Below are 24,048 nucleotides of genomic sequence, written 5' to 3'. Positions count from 1 at the left end.
GGGAGATGGGAAGATGTGGCCAGTAGTGGGGTCACGTTGGAGGTGGCGAAACTGACGGAGGATTATTTTTGTATGTATGGCTGGTGGGGTGAAAGGTGAGGACTAGGGGGACTCGGCCCTTGTTGCGAGTGCGGGGATGGGGAGAGAGAGCAGTGTTGCGGGGTATGGAAGAGACCCTGGTGCGAGCCTCATTTATGGTGGAGGAGGGGAACCCCCGTTCCCTGAATAGTGAGGACATTTCAGATGTCCTGGTGTGGAACGCCTCATCCGTGGAGCAGATACGGCGTAGACGGAGGAATTGGGAGTAGGGGATGGAGTCCTTACAGGAAGCAGGGTGGGAAGAAGTGTAGTCCAGATAGCCATGGGAGTCAGTGGGTTTATAGTGTATGTCGGTTAGAAGTCTATCACCTGCAATGGAGATAGTGAGGTCAAGGAATGGTAGGGAAGTGTCGGAGATGGTCCAGGTGTATTTCAGTGCCGGGTGGAAATTAGTGGTGAAATGGATGAAGTCAGTCAGTTGTGTGCGGGTGCAGGAGGTGGCACCAAAGCAGTCGTCGATGTAGCGGAGGTAGAGGTTGGGGATGGGGGTCTCCGACCTCTCTGTCCTGGGTCTCCTCCATGGCCACAGCGAGCAGCACCGGAAATTGGAGGAACAGCACCTCATATTCCGTTTGGGGAGTCTGCACCCCGGGGGCATGAACATCGACTTCTCCCAATTCTGTTAGTCCTTGCTGTCTCCTCCCCTTCCTCAGCTCCCCTGCTGTCTCCTCCCACCCTCCAGCCTTCCGGCTACTCCTCCTTTTCCCTTTCTTGTCCCCACCCACCCCCACCCCTGATCAGTCTGAAGAAGGGTTTCGGCCCGAAACGTTGCCTATTTCCTTCGCTCCATAGATGCTGCTGCACCCGCTGAGTTTCTCCAGCTTTTCTGTGTAACCTTCGATTCTCCAGCATCTGCAGTTCCCTCTTTAACAACCGTTGATCTGAAACGTGAATTCTTACGAACGTGCCTGACTAGCGAGCAATTCTACAACATATTTTCCAAATTATTCTATTAATTTCGATGACTAAACTCGGAGGATTCAGCAGGGTGTTTCCAAGATAGCAATTCTGCATTGCTGTGAAAGTTGGCTTTATGTTAATGACAACACATTTAGTGGCGGCGAGCTTTCGTATGTGTTTGAGAATATTTACGCCTGACAAGAGGATATGAAATGCGAATAGATGACTGTTAAACTACCACCACAAAGAAGAATGCTGTTGGTTATGTCTGCCTGTGTGGATGGTGAAATCGTCCAGTCAATGTGTACATAAAACATGTACCACACGTGTAAACCTATGCCTTGTGGCAAATACAATACAATACAACAATACAATGAACGCTACGTTCCCGTTAGGAACTTTGGTTTAGAGGGCATTCAATCTTGAATGATCTCTTGGGTACACAAAAATGCTGGAGAAACTCAGCGGGTGCAGCAGCATCTATGGAGCGAAGGAAATAGGCGACGTTTCGGGCCGAGACCCTTCTTCAGACTGTCATTCGCAATTGTAGGAACAGCACCTCATATTTCGTATGCGTGGCTTACACCACAGCGGTGTGAAAATTACCTTCTCTAACCTCAAATAGCCCTTGCATTCCGTCTCTCTCCATCGCCTGCCCGTCACAATTCTCCCTCCAGTCTTACTACCTCTGACTACATTCTATCGCTGTCTCGCCCACTCCCCTGACATCAGTCTGAAGAAGGGTCTCAAGTTACCCATTCCTTCTCTCCAGAGATGCTGCCTCACCCGCTGAGTTACTCCATCACTTTGTGTTTATCTTGTCTTTCAAAAGTGGTCGTCGTTCAAATAAACCCACCGATATCCAGAAGGAGGCAATTTGTTTCAGTAACAGCAATTAATGGTCGGATCAGATGGACAGATGGAAGCAAGAAATGATTAGTCAGTGTGGAAACAGGGGCTTCTGCCCAACTCGCCCATACCGGCCAACAATGTCCCAGCTACCATAATCCCACTTGCCTGTGCTTGGTCCATAACTCTCGAAAAACCTGTCCTATCATAGAAACATAGAAGATAGGAGGAGGCCATTCGCCCCTTCGAGCCAGCACCACCATTCAATGTGATCGTGGCTGATCATCCCCTATCAATAACCCGTGCCTGCCTTCTCCCCAAATCCCTTGACTCCACTAGCCCCTAGAGCTCTATCTAATTCTCTCTTAAATCCATCCAGTGACTTGGCCTCCACTGCCCTCTGTAGCAGGGAATTCCATAAATTCACAACTTTCTGGGTAAAAACGTTTTTTCTCTCCTCAGTCCTAAATTACCTCCCCTTTATTCTAAGACTGTGGCCCCTGGTTCTGGACTCGCCCGACATTGGGAACATTTTTTCCTGCATCTGGCTTGTCCTGTCCTTTTATAATTTTTATATGTTTCTATAAGATATCCCCTCATCCTTCTAAACTCCCGTGAAAACAAGCCTAGTCTTTTAAATCTTTCCTCATATGACAGTACCGCCACCCCAGGGATCAATCTCGTGAACCTACGCTGAATTGCTTCAATCACAAGGATGTCCTTCCTCAAATTAGGTGACCAAAATTGTACACAATACTCCAGATGACGTCTCACCAGAGCCCTATACAACTGCAGAAGAACCTCTTTACTCCTATACCGAAATCCTCTAGTTATGAAACTGAAATCCTCTTGTTATGAAACTTATCCAAGTACCTGTCCAACTGTTTCTTAAACGATGGGGATAAGACCTCTGACGACTTGTCCCATACACCCACCACCCGCAGAGCTAAAATGTTAGCTCGGATTCCTATTGAATCTTTTCCTCTTCACCTTGAACCTATGTTGTCTGGTCCTCGATTCCCCTACTCTGGGTAAAAGACTCTGAGCATCTAACCGATCTATTCCACTCATGATTTTGTATACCTCTATAACCTCTCCCCTCATACTCCTAGGCTCCATGTAATATAGAGCCTGCCTATTCAACCTCTCCCTATAGCTCACACCCTCTAGTCCTGGCAACATCCTCGTAAATAGTTTCTGAACCAAGTTTGACAATATATTTCCTATAACATGATGCCCAGAGTTGAACACAATATTCTAATTGCGGTCTCACCAACGTCTTAATTAACTGTCACATGACTTCTCAACTTCTATACGACATACTCTGACTGATGAAGATCAAAGTGCCAAAAGCCTTTTTGACCAAATTATCTCCTTGCGACTCGATCTTCAAGATACTCCTAGATCCCTCTGTTCTGCAACGCAACCCAGAGGTCTACCATTTACTATGTAATTATTGCCCTTGTATGACGTATCAAAATGCAACACCTCACACGTCTATAAAATTCCATCAACCGCACACCTGGCCAATCGATTCAGATTGTGCTGCAATCGTTCACAACCATCTTCACAATCTGCAAAACCACTAACTTTTGTATCATCAGCAAACTTGCTAATCTTGCCCTGTATGGTCGCATTCAAATCATTGATGTGGATGACAAACAGTGACGGGCCCAGCACCGATCCCTGTGGCACGACACTAGTCACAGGCCACCAATCAGAGAAGCAACCTTCCACCACCTCAACTCTGCTTACTTCCACGGAACCAATTTGTTATACATTCAAATATGTCTTCTTGGATCCCATGAGATCTAACGTCCCAGAGCAGCCTACCTTGTGGAAACTTGTCGAACGCCTTACTCAAGTCCACAGCTCTGCCTTCATCAACGTTTTTGCTTACGTCTTCAAAAATATCCATCAGATTTGTGAGATGCGACCTACCACGTACAAAACCATGCTGACTGTCACAAATCAGCCCTTGTCCATCCAAATCCCTGTATATCCCATCCCTCAGAATACTCTCCAGTAACTTACCAACTACAGATGTTAAGCTCACAGGCCTATAGTTATCAGCATTTCCCCTGCAGCCCTTCTTGAAAAGAGGCACAACATTTGCCACCCTCCAATCCTCTGGCAACTCTCCTATATTTAATGACGACGTATACATTTCAACCAGAGCTCCCGCAGTTTCCTCTCTAGTTTCCCGCAATGTTCTCAGGTATATCTGATCAGGCCCCGGAGATGTGTTCACCTTAAAACATCACAGTACCTTCAGTACATGTTTGATAGTAACCCTGACTGCTCTCATGACACTTCCAGTGACTGCTCCAATTTACTTCGTTCTACTGTCTTTCCCCTCGGTAAATACAGAAGAGAAACACTAATTGAGGAACTTGCCCACCTCCTGTGGCTCCACACAGGTGTGACCGCTGTTATTACTGAAAGGTCCCACTCTCCCTATCGTTACCCCCCCCCCCCCCCCAAACGCACTAATAACATATTTTGGGATTGTCTTTCTTGCTTCCTCCGGGCCCCTTTTTGCCCTTCTGATCATCTTTTTTTTTTTTTTTTAATATTTTAATTTTATTAGAAGTAAGCACAGTCATATGGCACCAAAGTGCCTAATATATATTTTCATAATACATTTTATGTACAACTTCTTTTTTTTTTGTTACATTGAAAAAAGATGAAAATAAGAAAAAGAAGTTAGATAGTAAAGGATAGAAAGATGTGAAATATATAGTGTGTGAAGAAAGAAAACGAGTAAGTGAAGAAAGTTGAGAGAGAAAATAGTGAAAAGAAAAGGAGATCATTATTTATAGTCTTGACCAACCCTCGTCCAGTCCTGAAACAGTTATTTTTTACAATTGTGTTGCACCATATGATTCCAAAAAAACGACGAATGGAGACCAACTCGTTATGAATTGGTCTGATTTATCCATTAGGAGGAATCACATTTCCTCAAGATGAGCGGTGTCCAACATACTTGCAATCCACATTTTAAGCGTTGGTATTGATGTACCCTTCCAAAATGTAAGTATTAATTTTTTTGCTATTATTAAACCATAGTTAAGGAATAGATTTTGAGATGTGTTCAATTTATTCCCATCTTCCATTACACCAAATATAATCATTTCAGTATTAGGTTCCATTCTTGTCTTGAATAATTTTGTAAGTATTTCAAAAATATCATTCCAAAATCTATAAAGTTTTATGCAGGAAACTAAGGAGTGTGTTATAGTTGCCTTTTGGGCTAGACATTTATCACAAGTGGCGGATATATTTGGATAAAATTTGTTCAATCTTGTTTTTGAATAATATAATCTATGTACAATTTTAAATTGAATTAGATTATGTCTTACATTAATTGAACATTTGTGAATATATATCAGGTATTTTTCCCATTTAACCTTCGTAATTTTTATCATTAATTCCCGTTCCCACTCTTCTCTAAGTACCTCTGTCGATGGTAGGTCTATATTTAGAATACTATTATATAAATAGGATATTAATTTTTGTGAGTCAGCTTCAATATTCATTGCTTCTTCCAATAAGTCAGGAGTTACTTTTTGATATCCTTGTATATATTTTTTCACAAAGTCGCAAATCTGAAGATATTTAAAATATTGGTTGTTTTTCAATTTAAATTTTAATTGTAGTTGTTGGAATGATAGTAGGTTTCCCATTTCGTACATATCCCTGATCCTTCTAATTCCGAGACTTTCCCATTGGTTATATGTCTTATCAATAAGAGATGGTTTAAATAAAGGGTTATTCGCAATTGGCATTAACAGTGATAGATTTCTTAATTTTAAAGATAATTTTATTTGTTTCCAAATTCTTATTGTACCATATATAATTGGGTTCTTCTTATATATTGTGTTATTCAGTTTTTTGGGGGAAAAGAGGATCGTTCCTATATTACAAGGATGACAATCCTCCTTCTCCATTTTTATCCATTCTGTCTGTTGTGTAGAACTATCCAACCAATAAATCATATTCTTAATATGCACTGCCCAGTAATAATACATAAAATTCGGAAGTGAAAGTCCCCCGACCTCTTTTGGTTTACATAAGTGTTTTTTTGTGATTCTATGTGATTTATAGTCCCAAATATAATTTGTAATGTTAGAGTCTAATTAAAAAAAAAAATATTTTGGTATATATACCGGTATAGACTGAAATAGTTATAGTAATTGTGGTAGGAAGATCATTTTTATTGGATTTATTCTACCTAATAATGATAAGGGAAGTGTTTTCCAAAATTTAATCCATGTATTAAGTTTATTTAATAAAAGTATGAAATTAGCATTGAATAACGCTTTATATTTTCTAGTAATCTGAATACCCAAGTATTTAAATTTTTCTGTTGCGATTTTAAAGGGGAACTTCAGTAAGTGTGTAGGTTCTTGAGGTTTTAATGTCATGATTTCGCTTTTGTTCCAGTTTATTCTATATCCAGAAAAAGACCCAAATTCCTCTATTAAGTTTAATAAATTTGGTATGCTCGTTTGTGACTTTGTAATATATAAAAGTATATCGTCTGCATATAATGAGATTTTATTCTTTGAGTCCCTGGTATTATAGCCCTGAATATTCGGATGAATTCTTATACTTTCAGCCAGGGGTTCTATCATAAGGGCAAATAGCAGGGGTGATAGTGCACATCCCTGCCTATTACCCCTTGATAGTTGAAAATTTTGAGATAACATGTTATTAGTTAAAATTCTTGCCATCGGTTTATCATATAATAATTTTACCCATGTTATAAAATTCTCTCCCATATTAAATTTTTGTAGTACTTTATATAAGTATTGCCACTCTACCTGACCAAATGCTTTCTCTGCATCCAAAGAAATACTTGATATATCTTCTTCCTCTACTTTATGCGAGTACATTATATTAAACAGGCGTCTCAGATTATTAAATGAATATCTTTTAGGTATAAACCCCGTTTGATCAGGGTTTATCAGTTTACTAATATATTTGCTTAATCTACTTACTAAAATCTTTGCTAAAATTTTCTGATCTGTATTTAAAAGTGATATAGCTCTGTACGAGCCCGGATCTACTAAATCTTTATCTTTTTTTGGAATAAGCGTAATAGTTGATTCTGTTAGTGTTTCAGGTAGTTTGTTTTCTTTAAAAGCATGGGAGTATAAATTAAATAAATAAGGGGCAAAATTATCTCCTGAAATTTTTTTATAAAATTCATTATTAAAACCATCTGGTCCAGTGTCTTACGATTTTTCAACGATTTTATTGTTTCACCTATTTCTTTGATTGTAATTTGAGCTCCTAGTTCCTCTTGTTCCAAAGGGTTCAGTATTGGAAGATTACAGTTATCTAGAATTTTTTTTATTTTACTATCTTCTATTTTAATTTTAGATGTACATAAGTTTTGGTAAAATTGGGCAAATCTATTATTAATATCTTTAGGTAGTATTAGTAATTCGCCTTTCTCTGATTTAATTTTGGTTATAGTATTTTCCCTTTCTTGTTTTTTCAATTGGCGAGCTAATAGTTTATGTGGCTTGTCACCAAACTCAAAATGTTCCTGTTTTGTAATTTGGAATAGTCTTATTACTCTTGCCGATAAAATTAGATTTAGTTTAAATTTCAGTAATACTATCTTATTGTGTTTATCTGTCGTGGAATCTTTGGCATTATCCAACTCTAACTGTCTGATTTCTTTTTCTAACAACAATTGTTCTGTCTTATTCTTTTTATTTTGAAATCTTTGATATGAAATTATAATTCCTCTCATAAATGCCTTAAAAGTTTCCCATAATAAAGAAGGCGAAGTACCTGGTATATCATTTGTATCGAAAAAAAGTTTCATTTGTTGTTTTAAATATTGATAGCCTTGCACGTCATTTAAAATATGTGTATTAAACCTCCAAAAAAATGTTTTACCCGGCATTCCCTCAAATTTTACTGAGAATGTCAACGGAGAGTGATCTGAGATACTACTAATGTGGTATGTTGGGTTGTTTGTATAAGGCATTAATTTCATGTCCACTAAAAAATAATCAATTCTTGAATAAGTTTTATGCACCGGAGAGTAAAACGAGTATTCCCTTCCAACTGGATTAGCAGATCTCCATACATCTATTATATTAGTATTTTTTATATATGTATTTAGAAGTTCGCTAGTTTTAGATTTTAAATTACTCTTCTTTTGTTTTGATGATTTATCTAGATATGAATCTAAAACACAGTTAAAGTCCCCCCCTATTATCACATTTTGGTAATTAAACTCTGATATTATATCAATAATTTTATCAAAAAATTGGGGGTTGTCAAAATTCGGAGCATAAATATTTATCAAAGTTAGTGGGGTTGTATAAATTTCACCCAAGACTATAATGTACCTTCCCTCTTTATCTGATATAGTATTCTTTAATTTAAAAGGAATACCTTTCCTAATAAGAATAGCTGTACCCCTAGATTTAGAAGTAAATGAGGAGTAGTATGTTTGGCCTATCCAATTCGCCTTTAATCTTATTTGTGTTTGTTGTTTCATGTGGGTCTCCTGCAAAAACATTATGTCGCTTTTCAACGATTTTAGTTGGGCAAAAATTTTACCCCTCTTAATTGGTTCGTTGGCACCCCTTATATTCCAACTACAGAATGTAATTCCTCCATTCTTTATTTGTCTATCGTCTTGCATTGCAATCAGGGTAATATTCCTGAATCATATGGTGCAACCAAATACCTCAGAATTTTAGGACTTGGGTGGTCATCCCGGTTTATTAGGTTTATATTGCATCTCCTTCTTGTAAAGTGCCTTAAAAAAAGAAAAAAAGAATGTGATATACAATTACTTTCAAAAAAATTAAACAGATAAAAATCTTGATTGTGCTTTAAAAAAAAAAGGTGCTATTAAGGTATCTAAGGGAAGATACCTTAAGGACGAATAGCCATCAATGATGGCAAAAAATGTATCGACCTCCGTGATGTTGTTATACATTGAGCTCCTCCCCCTTGGCGAATCCTCATAAAAAGTTACATACCGTTTCATATTTTGTCTTTTCTTATATGAGTTTATCAAACCAGTGCGTGACAGCCGAGAGAAAAAATAAAAAAATTTAAAAAAAGTTACCAGGAAGAGACATAAGGAGTAAAAAAAAAACCAAAACAAATATAGAGCATAACATATACACGATTATATAAGTATATATGTCCTTCCAATTATCCAATCTTAATCTAATCTAAACTTTCCAATATATATCCCCCCAGGATTCTTACATAATATCCCATTCTATAACTACCATACATCATACAGGCCGGTACCAAAGGGTTAACTACCGTACAAGCAGGTGCCAAGGGGTTAAACTTTGAGCTTTTCATCCAAGGTTGAATATAACCAAGCTCTCTGAATAACATATTCCAACGAGATAAGCTTTTTAATTGTCTGGTTAGCTCGGCCATTTTAATCAGTTCAAAGCTCTGTAAAAAGTTCAATCTTCTTCTTTGTCGGCAGCTTGCCCGATGTTTTCTTAACGATGTCCTCTGCATACTTTAAAGCTTTTCCAGGCTCTGCAAATGAGCGTTCAACGCCGTTATAAGATACCTTCATTTTTCCGGGAAAGTAAATTCCATATCTTACTCCCGGGACATCCCTCAAAGTGTGTCTTGCTGGTGTAAACAATCTCATTTTCTGGACTACCTCAGGAGAGTAATCGCGAAATATTCGCACATTATCCCCACGGTATGTTAGCTTCTTGCCATGAATGATCTTTTTCAATATAAATTCCACTGAAGAGATGTCACGGAATTTCACAATTATCTGTCTTGAATAATTTTTTCCTTTTGCAACATACCCAACTCGGTTAGCGACGTCTATTCTTGGTTCTTCTGACAGTTCAAAGACATCTTTGAGCAAATCAGTAACGAAAGTACATGTTCGAGATTCATGTCCTTCACGTCCTTCCTTTACTCCAAGAATCCTCAAGTTGTATCTCCGAGTTCTTGATTCCAGGTCCAGACATTTATCAGTCATTCTTCCAAGTTTTTTCTCTTCAGTTTTCTGTGATTGTTTCAAACTCTTTATTTCCGAGACAATCTCTTTTATCTCATCCTCCATCTCTTCCATTATCTCCTCCAGCTTTCCGAAATCATCCTTTACACCTTTAAATTTCTTGTTGTAATCATTTTCAATTCTGACACACTCTGATTTTAATCTCTTATCAAATTCCTTATTCTGCTTTTTCAGTTCTTTTAACTCACTGCAAGTATTATCAATTTTTTGAGAAAGTTTCTCCATGCTAGCCTCCATACTCTGCTTGTTACTTTCCATGTGAGACTCCATACTTTGCATCTTCTCCAGTGTAATGTTAATTGTAGCATTCATATCTAAAAGCAATTGCTTCACTTCTTTCTCCTTCTTGTCTCCTTTTGTTGCCATTTCAAACAGAGACCCTTGTCTGTATGAATCTTCTTCTTCTGAACCTTCTTCTGTCATTTGCAGAGTATCCAATACTTTCTCGAGCTGAAGGCTGATAGTGTTTTTCTCTGGCGCCCTTGAACGATTATCTCTGCTCATTTAAACTCATTTAAACACCCGATTTCACCATTAATCTCCCCGATTTTCACGTCTTCTTCTGATGATATCACCCTTACACAACACCAGGCAACTTCGGTGAGTTTTTTTAAAATCGGTGCTGACTTAAAAGGGCTTTTACAATTTTTTATGGGGGAGAAGCTCAATGCCGCGCCTTAATTCTCCATGACGCCGCCGGAAGTCCTGATCATCTTTTTTGTTTGCTCCTTAGTTCCAGAAACGGGTCCAGGGATGGACTTGATCCCAGCTGCCTTTACTAACGCCAAGATTCCTTCCTTTTGACCCAAGCTTCATTGCGTTTGCCTGCTTGGCCATTAACCATAACAGGGACGTACACATCCTGAACTCTCTTAAACACTCATCTAAAAATATCCAACTTATCCGATGTTCCTTTCCCCTCAAATAACCTGCTCCAGTCAACTTGAGCGAAACCTTCTCTCATATCCTCAAAGTTGTCCTTATCCCAATTGAGCATTTTAACACGTGGACCCTCTCCGTCCCGATCCATAACTATCTTAAACCTAATCGAACTGTGGTCACTTTTCCCAAAAGGCTCCTCCACGCACACACACTCCATTAACTTGTCCTCCCCAAATTCCCAATACTAGATCCATTGTTGCCCCCTCACGTGTGAGGGCATCCACACACTGTTTAAGATAATTTGCATGAACATTTATGAGGAATTGCACTCCATCAACATCCTTCACGCTATGATTTTACCCAGTCTATGTTGGGAATGTTGAAATCCCCTACTATAGCAACCTTTTTGAACGGCAGCTGTCTGCAATCTCCTGGCACATTTGCTCTTCTGTTGCCCGGTAAATATTTGGGGGTCTGTAGTAAACCCCCAACAAGGTGATCAATCTGTGGTTACACAGACTTTCGCACATATTGTGCATGTGCTGAGATTGCATCATAATTTGGATGATGACGCCAACGAGTGTAGAATATAGAATTATATGAGAGACTCTGTTCTTGTGCAAGAGAAGAGTGAAGAGCAACATTAATTCTTCATCACGCCCACTTCAACGTTCACTACCTCCAGAGCGATCAAGAAGTACTGAGGCCTAACAATGATCTAAAGGATGTGAAGAATGGTGCAAGATGAATTTTTACACTCAGGAATGTGATATGATACATTTTACGGAAAATAGTAAGGAGAGATAACGGAGGCAAAGGTAAACATTTATGAGGCAGGTATATAAACAGAGGGTTTGGTAATATTGCATTTTTGATGCCGTGATATTGATGTAGAAGAATTGAAAGCAGGGATTTCATGTATCCATGTTTGTCCAGTGCTGATTAGATCAATACATTGCTTACACTTGAATGTTTCGGTCAAATTCTCCCTCACCCTTTCCATATTACCCACTGCGCGTGCAACGCTTTCTCCCAATATACCTCCCTACTTCCCCACTTCCCGTTTCTCTTTTTGACTTGAAGCCAGAACCATATACTTCCCTCGATTTATATTCACTCCTCTTCGCTAAATATTTCATTTCCATTTGCCTGCATTTCATCTCTAGCCTTGGCTGCTCAATTACCAATGTAATCCCTCTCACCAGTATCTATTTGTCGCACCTTGCCCCGCCACTCACCCCACCTCTTTTTCCACCTTTCTCTTCCACTTCGCTCAGCATCCAGTATCTTACCCGGAACGTTGCCTAAACGATCTTTCCACATATGCTGCCTGACACGGTGAATTACTCCAGCACTTTAGGTGTGGTTGAATATTCTGGCATCTGCAGTTATTTTGCAGTTTATCTGCAATTTATCCCCATCCATCACCAAATTCATGCCAGTGCATGAAGGCCCCAGAAAGGGTAAGAAACAAATCCGTCAAGTGGTTCAAGGGTAAAAGGGCAAACGTCAGGCTTGGTTAGACAAGTGAAGTGTAATCCATGCATTGTGAAGGAATTGATCGTGGTGTACGGCGGCAGAACGTGATTTGTTGGGGCTAATATACCATCCGTGTAGTGCTCGAGGCAAGGACTAGATGGTTAGAATAATGTTGGGCAAAACGGATGATGCGAGAAAAAGCTTGCTCAGAAATGGTAAAATAAGTGATCCGGAAGCTACTGCCTTATAGACAATAGACAATAGGTGTAGGAGCAGGCTATTATGGCCTTCAGGCCAGCACCGCCATTCATTTTGATCATCCACAATCAGTACCGCGTACCTGCCTTCTCCCCATATCCCTTGATTCCGCTATCTTTAAGAGCTCAATGCAACTCCCTCTTGAAAGCATCCCAATAATTGATTTCCACTGCCTTCTGAGGCAGATAATTCCACAAGTTCACAACTCTCTGGGTGAAAATAAAATTCCTCATCTCCGTTCTAAATAGCCTACCCCTTATTCATAAACTGTGGCCACTGGTTTTGGACTCCCCCAACATCGGGAACATGTTCTCTGCCTCTAGCGTGTCCAATCTCTTAATAATCTAATATGATTCAATAAGATCCCTTCTAATCCTTCCAAATGCCAGCGTATACAAGCCCAGCTGCTCCAATCTATCAATATACGAGAGTCCAGCCATCCCGAGAATTAACCTTGTGAACCTACGCTGCACTCCCTCAATAACAGCAATGTCCTTCCTCGAATTTGGAGACCAATACTGCACACAACACTCCAGGTGTGGTCTCACTGGGGCCCTATACAACTGCCGAAGGACCTCTTTGCTCCAATGCTCAAATTTTCTTGTTGTGAAGGCCAACATTCCATTAGCTATCTTCACTTCTTGAAGCACCTGCATGCTTACTTTCAGTGACTGAAGAAGGACACCCAGATCTAATTGTACTTCCCCTTTTCCTAACTTGACAACATTCAGATAATAATCTGCCTTCTAGTTCTTGCCAAGAAAATGGATAACAGCACATTTATCCACATGACACTGCACCTGTCATGCATCTGCCCATTCCCCAACCTGTCCAATTCACCCTGCATCCACATAGCATCCTCCTAACAGTTCACACTGCCACCCAGCTTTGTGTCATCTGCAAATTTGCTAATGATTCTTTTAATCCCTTCATCTAAATCATTAATATATATTGTAAATCGCTGCGGTCCCATCAACGAGCCTTAACATACCCCACTAGTCATTACCTGCTATTCTGAAAGGGACACGTTAATCCCTACTCTTTGTTTCCTGTCAACCAATCTTCTCTCCATGTTAGTACCCTACTCCCAATACCATGCACTCTAATTTGGCCCACTAATCTCCTACGTAGGACCTACGTTGGGGAAGTCCAGGACAAGGGGTCACAGCTTAAGGATAAGGGGGAAATCCTTTAAAACCGAGATGAGAAGAACTTTTTTCCCACAGAGAGTGGTGAATCTCTGGAACTCTCTGCCCGAGAGGGTAGTTGAGGCCAGTTCATTGGCTATATTTAAGAGGGAGTTAGATGTGGCCCTTGTGGCTAAGGGGATCAGGGGGTATGGAGAGAAGGCAGGTACGGGATACTGAGTTGGATGATCAGCCATGATCATATTGAATGGCGGTGCAGGCTCGAAGGGCCGAATGGCCTACTCCTGCACCTAATTTCTATGTTTCTATGTTTATCTAAGGCTTTATGACAATCCAGGTATGCTACATCCACTATCTCATCTTTTCTCCCCGTATTGCCTTTTGTAGTTATCTTCTGTTGCTCTTTAAAAGATACCCAATCCGCTGGCTGCCCACTCATCCTTGCTGTGTGATACATCTTCTCTTTCATTTTTATACTGTACTTGACTTCCCTTGTCAGCCACGATCGCCACTTACTCCTCTAAGAATATGTCCTCCTCTTAGGAATTAACTGATCCATAACTTTTTTATTATTCCCAGAAATATCTGTCATTGTTGTTCCACAGTCATTCCTGCTAGGGTCTCTTTCCAATCAACTTTGGCCAGGTCCTCCCTCATGGCTCCATAGTCCCCTTTGCATTACTGTAATATTGTCACTTCCGATTTTCCCTTCTCCCGCTCAAATTGTAGATTAAAACTTATCATATTATAGTTACTATCTCCCATTGACTCCTTTACTTCGAGTTTCCTTAACAAATCCAGTGCATTCCATAACACTAACTACAGAATTGCCTTCTCACTGGTAGGCTCCAGCACAAGCTGCTCTAAGAATCCATCTCGGATACACATGACAAACTCCCTTTCTTGGATTCCAGGAGCAATCTGATTTTTCCAGTCTACCTGAATGTCGCAATCTCCCAAAACCACCGTAGTATTACCTTTGCGACATGCCAATTTTAACTCTTGATTCAACTTGCACCAGGCTACTGTTTGGAGGCCTGTAGATAACTCTCATTAGGGTATTTTTACCATTACAATTCCTCAGTTCTACCCTTACTGACTCGACATTTCCTGATTCTATGTCTCCCCTCACAAGGGATTGTATTTCATTACTTACCAACAGAGCTACCTCACCCACTCTGCTCATCTGTTTGTCTTTTTGATAGGACGTAAATCCTTGAATATTCCGTTCCCAGCCCAGGCCCTCTTGCAGCCACGTCTCTCTAATTACCACAACATCATACTTTCCAATTTCTAACTGAGCCTCACGCTCATCCACTTTATTTCTTATACTTCGTGCTTTCATAAATGCTACTTTTAATCCATTATTCACCTCGCCTTTCACATCGATTCCTATGGCCATACTCTCCTATCCCTTCGTGATTTTTCTGCCCCGTTAATACGGGTGTCTTTCTTTCGGATATCGGGGAAATGGATGCGATTCGTGTGTTGAGGAGAGGGTTGTGATGATGAGAGATTAGAATGTGAGCGTGATTTTAGTCAATATCTAAAATGATGACAGGCATAGATAGGTTAGATAGCCAGTCAAATACTAGATAACAAATGTTTTACGTGATCTGGCAAGTAATAGCTTGATACATGTGAATAGTGATGATTGGAATGATTAAATGTGATATTTCTGCACATTATTCAACCATGACTGATGTATTTCTCTCTCCAAACCCCATTCTCCCCCCTTCTCCCAATAACCGCTGACACCTATACAAATTACAAATCTATCTATCTCTGCCTTAAAAATATCCATTAACGGCCTCCACAGTCTTCTGTGGCAAATAATTCCACATATTCATGGCCCTCTGACTAAAGACATTTCTCCTCAACTTCTTGCTAAATGAACATCCATTAATTCTGAGGCTATTATCTCTAGTCCTGGTGAAACCATACTCTCCACATCCACTCTATCGAAGCCTTTCACTATTCGGTAGGTATCAATTAGCCCCCCTCCACTCATTCTTCTAAACTCCAGCGAGTACAGGCCCACTGCCGACAAGCGCTTATTATAGGTTAATCTACTCATTCCTGAGATCATTCTTGGAAAGATCCTTGGGTCCATCTCCCACTTGAAACTTAATGTTAGCATTGAGTTTAGGTTTCGGGAATGCAGTGTCAATGGGGATGGTCGCATCGGTTTTAAATATATAAGAGGTATTTGCTTAAAACAGGATCGGGGGGTGGTGGAGCTATAAGGAATTTGTAGAGCAAATTTGTAGAGATGGATTACATTAGTTGTCAGAATGGACATCGTGGGGAAAAGCACCTGTTCCTTTGTAGTGGTGTTCCATGTCCTGTTCCGTTGTTGCAGTGTTCATTCGTCGAATGAGGAAGCTGATGTCGGTATGAATGTATTTATTTAATCATTTAGTAATGTCATAATCTATTAATATTTCTCTTGTTGTTAATACTTCATAACCTCCTTTGACCAACAAATCCCAAATATCTTCTCCCCTTCCTTGATTGACTCACCCATATTCTGAGCAAGTGTTCTTGACACAACAGCTGTCGACTTATTAATCCTACATCTACCCTAGCAAGCTACTGGACAATTGTCACATTTGCACAGACCATAACCCATCCATCTAAATTCATGGTAGTCCTCTTTCTGATCAATCTGTCCTAACTGTATAATTCCCTATCCTCCCTAATATGTCCTTCGTTTTTTTTTTGCGATTGAGTTGAAGTGTTACACATGCAATGTGAATTTTCCTTTTTCCACTCATACAACCTAGCTTGTACAGTTCCTTCCAACACGACTGATGTTGTATCTTAAATTTGCATACGCTTCTGAATTTTCCTTTGACTTTTCATTTGCTAGAAAACCATTGATGCACTCATTCACAAGCGAGTCTTAGTCGGTGTAAAATGCATATTAAAAGAAGCAACATTGAAATATGCAATCCTAAAATATGCATGCACTGTATCACCGGGACTTACAGAATACACGGTAGACCTCTTTATGTTGCACCCGTGTTTTCTTACAACAAATCCTAAGATACCACATCTTCCTAATTGCCTAGTGTACCAGCTCGTATCAGTCCAGAATTCATGTACATGTCCATGAACATATCCTAATCACAGTCGTTATTTAAAAAAATATATATCCCGATCTTTTCTCAATGCAAGAACTCCTAAAGAATTACCCCCAACGCCTTAACTATACTATGTACGTCCAGATATTTTTTAATTCACTCAGAATATTTTTAAATTCCATTCTGTACAGGAAGGTTCCAAGGGCCGTTTGGATGCTCGAACATGACGAAGAATTTCCCCACTAATCGGGCGGCATCGTGTCGTGGCTGTTGAGTTGTTGCCTCAGTGCCAGAGACGTTGTTTTAGTGACGGCAACAATCTCAAACTCAATTTAGAAACGGCAACAATCCTCACAGGATAACGATTTTCTAGTGCCGTTTCCAACATTGTCTATTGCTTTAGACGCACCCACTACATCAGCAAGACCAAGTAAGGTTTTGGCGACCACTTGCTCTCTGTCGAAAGGTGGCTGCTGGTGTTCCCATTTGTGAGCAATTCAATCTCCCTTCCACTTCACATTCTGAATTTTCTTTCCACCACTTGTACAAGAAGGGTGAAATGTACTGGAACGGCAGGAATAATTGATTGATATTAAATTGCTGAGGATGTTTGAAGAGTCGAGTGACGAAATCCAGTTACTGATTAGCATATTTGCCTTAAATGGTATCAAATCGCACCGGCTGCTTATCTGCATCCTCCAGTACTACTGCCCCATTGCCATCAATGAGTATAGCCCTTAGGTTACACAGAAAAGGATGTTTGAAGTGGGGGTGGGTGGGGTCGGGAGTGACGAAATCCAGTTACTGATTAGCAATTATTGCAGCCTCCTAAATGGTCGCTGTGGCCATGGAGGAGACCCAGGACAGAGAATCGCACCGGCGGAGGTGCGGCGAAACGATCTGCCCACCTCCGCTTGGTCTCACCGATATAGATCTACTGACATCTGCAGCGGACGCATAGATGCCATCAGATGCAGGTACCTCTGTCCTTACGATTGCTTGGTCCTTGAACGGAGTCCAGGGGGGAGGTAAAGGGACATTCATCTCCGTTGCAAGGGAAATCTCGGGGAGGGGGTTCGAGAGGGAAGGGAATTTACAAGGGAGTATCTCCTCTTTGCGGAAGGCAATATGGGGGGAGATGGCAACATTTCCCTGGTGGGGTCACGTTTAAGGTGGCGAAACTGACGGAGATTATTTTTTGTATGTGACGGCTGGTGGGGTGAAAGGTGAGGACTAGGGGGACTCGGCCCTTGTTGCGAGTGCGGGGATGGGGAGAGAGAGCAGTGTTGCGGGGTATGGAAGAGACCCTGGTGCGAGCCTCATTTATGGTGGAGGAGGGGAACCCCCGTTCCCTGAATAGTGAGGACATTTTAGTCCTTACTTTGGTCACCAAGTGAACATTCCACCGACTATATCTCTTCTTCGATGTATCCATTTACTCGCGTATCTCCTCTTTGAAGCAATCCAAGCAACATTTCCCTTACCGTGTCGTGCTGTTTAGGGGTATTTTCTGATTGAAAATTTCCAGCATTTATTTTGGTATTATTTCCTGTTTTATTAATAGATTTTCGATATAGAAACAATTTAGGCATAAATACGCTCTTCAGGCCCTCTCCCTCTCGCTTTGCGATCTAAAGCTCGAGGAATATGAGGAAATTGCAAACTCATGGAAGCTCCAATTTGGTGTTATTCGGCAAATTAATTTTTGCAATGAAGGAAATTGATAAACAGCATTTTAACACAATTGAAGATATTCATACATTTGCTATTAATGTGCTTCTCATAATAGTTCTTTTGACGACTTTACCGTCAACCGCTCATTATATATTAACCTAATCATTACGTGGATCATTGCCATAAAACTCCTATTTACCCTCTACAACGTCAGCACATGCTTCCTCAAATATAGGGCAAAACTGCTCATAATGCTCCAAATATGGCCTATTCAGTGCGTTATAAAGTCTCAATATTAAAACTTTGCTTTATATTCAAGTCTCCTCGTAATAAACGCAAACATTGCATTTGCCTTTCCGCGGCAGCTGTCCACAACACAAGTCTTCTGCATAGATAGGCGTAGGCGCGATACTCTTGTTAACTTTAGTGAGCCAGATAGGTTTCTTTCTACAGTATTCCACAGTGGGGCCTCTGGCCTGGACATGACGACTAACAGCAATACATGCTCTCATGTTTGGTGTCATTAATGAACCTTTACATGAGAGTACACTATACAAGGAAATATCTTGCCAATGCGGCATGTAATCGCGATGATGCTGGTCGAGAAATTAATTGAGAGGCGACAGTGGAAGGAAAATATGTAATTAAAATGCATTCATTAGTTGTCAAATAGATACAGCCTAGTTTGTTGAGTAAAGGACGTTGTACTGTTCCTGCCCGAACGATTCTACAAATGGAAAGATTTATATGATGCCTGAGGAGTGCAAAATTGCAAATAGCTTTAAAAACAATCGAATCCACCGGGTCATGAATTTATTACCTTAAATGCGCAAGAATTTAGGTCCTTTTTATGCCGATTGCCTGATTCTTCGTTGCAAGCCAACAACATTTTGTGTGTCACCGATTGGTCTGGTTGCTGTAGTGTGGGACCCGGTGACTGAGCGATAGCAACTGGCTTCCGACATAGTGAATATCAATGCCCGCATTAATCAGAACAAGAACCAGTCTTTCTGTTGAAAATAAAAGGAATGGATTTCGCAATTCACTGTAACATGATCTCTCAAGGAAGGTGGTTCAAGATTATATGTAACACCTCGTTTTCTCCTGCACAGAATGACCTTAGTTGACGAGACTTATGTCGATGTCATTGCTTTTGTGCAAGGTGATTTCCGCACGAGATCCGAATGTCGAAATGCAGAAGGCAGCAAATGCATTTTACACTGTTTAAACATAATTATGTCATGTTCCAGTCCTCCACCGAATTCGCTTTACAGGCCGATCAATGCTAACTACTGCCATTAAGAACTGGTTATCCTGAATGCGTCATCCAGCACTGTAAAACGTATTCTATTATCGTATCGTTTAATTTTTACATGGACCAAGATTCAAGATTCAAGATTCAATTTAATTGTCATTTGGACCCCTTGAGGTCCAAACGAAATGCCGTTTTTGCAGCCATACATTACAAACAAATAGACCCAAGACACAACATAATTTACATAAACATCCATCACATCGCTGTGATGGAAGACCAAGAGCAATACTCGACATAAGGCAACATTATCAAACTGTAATCTAAATTGTTAAGTACGATCGAGAAATGGAACGTCGCGCAAAGAGTCATTTGGAATTTTGATTCCACTTTGAGCAGAGAAGGTTTTTTAAATTGCAAAATAGATTATATTCAACTAATAAATATATAAAATACAGCAAACGTGCAAAAAAAAAAAAATCGTCCGACATTCTCGGAGGCTATACATTCAATGCTGTATACACACATTGCACAACATTCACAAGTTTATCCCCCACACTTGCCACTCATGTGGTCATTGGCATGGAATGCCTTCCCCTATTTTGAGTGGCATCTCCACCACAACCTACTACTCATGTCCAGCAGCAGAAAGACCCTAGACAGTGGTCGTCCCACACAGAGTATTGACGTTGGTTGCAGTCTGCAGCGGGGCAGTCTGCGACATTTCCATGTCACTTCTCTTATGCTCACGTCCTTTCATGATGGACTCGGCAAAAGGTTCAATACGTCAGACAAACAAGACAGGGGAGAGAGGGCAATACTTCCTGACTCCAGACCTGTCGGGGAAGCTGTCTGATTCCAACCCACTGATTTGGACTACACTACAGATATCGGTGTAGAGCAGTTGAATCCAATTCCTGATTCCCTCCCCAAAGCCCATTTTGGAGAGCATGTCCCTCATGTACGTGTGCGATATCCTGTCGAAGACCTTCTCCTGGTCCAAGCTGTCTAGGCAGGCATTCACCCATTTGTCCTGCACGTAGGCAATGGTATCTCTCATTTGTTTTAAATGAGCTTCTCTGGTTGGGGATAAATGGGTTAAATCCCCAACCAGAGAAGCTCATTTTTATCCTTGACCATACACAGAATGTCTCGCTGCCGGGCGAGGAAGACCTGGACTGGGGAGTGTCCGTGGTTCGGTGTCAGGGGAGATTACCACATTGCCGATTGCATTAAATCTCACAGAACGGCAGGTTCGCGGCACGGAAAAGATCAGACTAGGGGAGGAGGTGGCAAAATACAAAATATGGGCATCATCCTTACCTCGTAGACGTAAATCGTTTCTGTCTGCATTTCCGTGTGGCCGTTGGTCTTAGCTATCTATTTCCAGCCTATCAGTGAAACGTCCGTGTATATCTTTAGCCACTAACTAGCTACGAACACGAACATGATCTGCTCTTTCTTCTGGAATGTTCCGCTTTGTGTGTGAACGGTGGTTCCAAGTTAAACATTGCCCAACTGCTCCTTCCGAGGAGCGGCCTCTCTGCTGAAATCAAATCAAACCGGTTTGGCAACTTACACACATTTCAACTGTAAACAAGTATGGTCATTAACTTTGATGAAATCACTTAATTAGAAGTGGGGTTAACAACGAAGAAACACATTTAATTTCATAGTTCCATTCGTAGATTTTGTTTTCTGTTTAACGTCGGCAGTCCTCCTCTACAATTTGTTGAACATTATTTACCAAATAAAGTAGCTTTTGGTATTGAAATGCTTGTGAGGGCTCCTGATTAGACCTGGATGTTAAAAATGCCCACCATTCCTACAGCAAGTTTCCACCAGATAATTCCTGGATATTCGTCTCTTCTCCCGTGGAAAAGAAATTGACGAATAAAACGGTCAATTCGATATTTTTTTTGGAAACAGTTGCAAAACTCAGATTCCCTGTTAATTCATTGCCTATTGGCCTGAATTGATATTTTACATTCAACAGTCCTTCAAAAGTAATCAAACGAAGTATTTAACTCGGCTGCATCTTCTTTTGAAATTGTATGCCATTCCTTGCGATCTCACCACATTGCAGTGTACCACTATGTGGAGCGCAGATAAAGTTAACGCTCGCAGCTTTTTTCAACAATGGAGAAGATTCCAAAACTAAAGGCCACAGGATTAAGATGATAGGTAACTCCCAACAATTAATATACCGACAGGTTTAGAAATGCGAGCAGAGGTGTTAAATGGGGATTGTAAACGGCGGAACAACATCAGTGAATCAGCGCAAGCTGCTAAAAAGAAAAAGATCTTGCATGTCACTGGTAGTAAAAATAGAAAGGATTTCAAATTGCTTAGATGAACACAGGCAAGCGCAGAATTCTTAATAATTTGGACTGAGTTACTTCTTTCCCACTGTGAAGGGCCAATAACAAATCAGCAATAACTTGCTGATTATGGTAGGACATGTTCATGCATTACTGCGGTTAATAGGAATGCGTAGTGTTGCTTAGGCTTGAAATTTCAGTCATCGAGTGATACAGTGTGAAACAGGCCCTTCAGCCCAACTTGCTCACACCACCCAACATGTCCCAGTTACACTAGTCCCACCTGCCCGCGGTTAGTCCATATCCCTCCAAATCTCTCCTTTCTATGTACATGTCTAACTGTTTCTTTAACAGTGTGACAGTTCCAGCCACAACCACCTCATCTGGCAGCTTGTTCCATACACTCACCACTCTGTGTGAAAAGGTTATCACTTAGATTCTTAATAAATCGTTTCCCCCATTGAAACTAGATTCCCCTACTCTGGGCAAGAAACTATGTGCATCTATCCGATTTATTCCTCTCAGGATTTTGTGCAACTCTATAAGCTCACCCCACATCCTCCTGCGCTCCTAGGAATAATGACCGGGCCTACTCAGCTTTTATAGCTCACATTCTCTAGTCCTGGCAACATCCTTGTAAATCCGCACTCAACCCTTTTAAGCTTGGCAATATCTTTCCTATAACATGGTGCCCACAACTGAACACAGTGTTCTAAATGCGGGTTCACCGATATCTTATCTTATTGCAACATGAGCTCCCAACCTTTACACTCTATACTCTGACTGATGCCGGCCTTTTTGATCACCTTTGGAGAGGATGCAGATAAGAATATTGACTAGGTTAATGGGCATCATTTGGATCATGAGCGGTTGGACCAACTTACTTTGATTTCTCTGCTACGTCAGAAGCTGAGGGGAGACCTAATATGAATAATATGTTGATATAGTGATAAGCCGACGTGCAGGCTATCTACAGCCCCTCGATTCATCAACGAATCTTACACAGTCTGCAGAATGGTGGTTCTATCACCAAGGAACCACAAAATCCAGTCTCTGCTCTCTTCTCACTGCCAACATCGGTGAAGAGGTGCAGTAACCGGATATCGTTCAACATCAGGTTCAGTAACGATTACTATCTCACAGAGGATAATTACAAATGAGTTCGGTCAATCAATGCAATTGCTTTGTTTAAAAGGCGATTCCGTGGTCCTTGACTGCATCCGTGCTAAATACGTCTTTCACACCGAGACGACGTGGAGTAATGGCACATGGGCGACAGGGTCCTGTCATCAGTTCTCGGTAAATCAGACAGGACGCCCGCGGATCTTTTTTACTAAGATGCCGACGACATGTAAATGTATCGTTGTATCGGATTTAGGGTTAAATATTCATTTCAACCGACTTTCTTCACAGTTGAGTGACAGTGACGGTGAATTGTCGAACCGGTTGGACGTTATTTCAGCAGCGAGACTGCTCCCTACCCTGTGGAATGCGAGTGTTGGAATCCAGCCCGCAGACAGGTAGCTGCTTGCACACAGATACGGGGCAATGCAACAGAGCGCACCGTTTAAATCAAAGATACCTCACGAAATTAGTCGAAACTTATCAACAAGGAAGTGAGAGGAAATGAAAACATACATAGCCGACACATTTTAAGAAAATTAATGTAAGAACAATGCAGGATACAATATTTATTTCATTGGTTCCCTTCAATTGGCTGTGTTTCCCTCTGAGCCGTTCCATAGTCGTAGCGCCTCGCCGAACTTTATCCACTAATTGTAGGACAATGTCCAGTTTCTGACTCGATTTGCGCAGGCGATTTTCTGGTGAAATGTTCATCAGTCTTCCCATTGCCACATTTCAGGCACAGCGTGAAAAACGATTGCATGTTCTGCTATTCTCCCGCTCTGCTGCTCGATTGTCTTGACTGCTTGGACAAATCAGACAATCTCTAGCTGCATCTGGATTCAGACAAACTTCTTAAGGTTTCAGACGTTCTTGTCACAGTTTGAAAGCAGCCATTATTTTAATGCATGGTGCAGTTGTCACTTGAACA

At 40.8% G+C, this 24,048-nt stretch overlaps 1 protein-coding gene across 3 annotated transcripts in view; it reads right to left on the bottom strand.

Moving 5' to 3' along the window:
• Nucleotides 1-21,171, bottom strand: part of LOC129693459 (NACHT, LRR and PYD domains-containing protein 3-like) — an 83,120-nt gene extending 61,949 nt beyond the window's left edge. The window contains exons 1-2 of one of the 3 annotated variants that reach the window (XM_055630270.1): nt 20,995-21,171; nt 19,240-19,429 (exon numbers count right to left, since the gene is read on the bottom strand). The gene's annotated coding sequence lies outside the window, so the exon portion shown is untranslated. Of the gene's footprint in view, nt 1-8,566; nt 8,617-19,239; nt 19,430-20,994 lie in introns of those variants that run through there. The other 2 variants (XM_055630271.1, XM_055630272.1) reach the window with 2 other exon arrangements.
• Nucleotides 21,172-24,048: the final 2,877 nt, after the last annotated feature.

The sequence above is a fragment of the Leucoraja erinacea genome, unplaced genomic scaffold, assembly GCF_028641065.1.
Source record: "Leucoraja erinacea ecotype New England unplaced genomic scaffold, Leri_hhj_1 Leri_302S, whole genome shotgun sequence".
NCBI lineage: Eukaryota > Metazoa > Chordata > Chondrichthyes > Rajiformes > Rajidae > Leucoraja > Leucoraja erinaceus.
The sequence above is the reverse complement of the archived record's forward strand: the minus strand, read 5'-3'. Positions and strand labels throughout refer to the sequence as shown.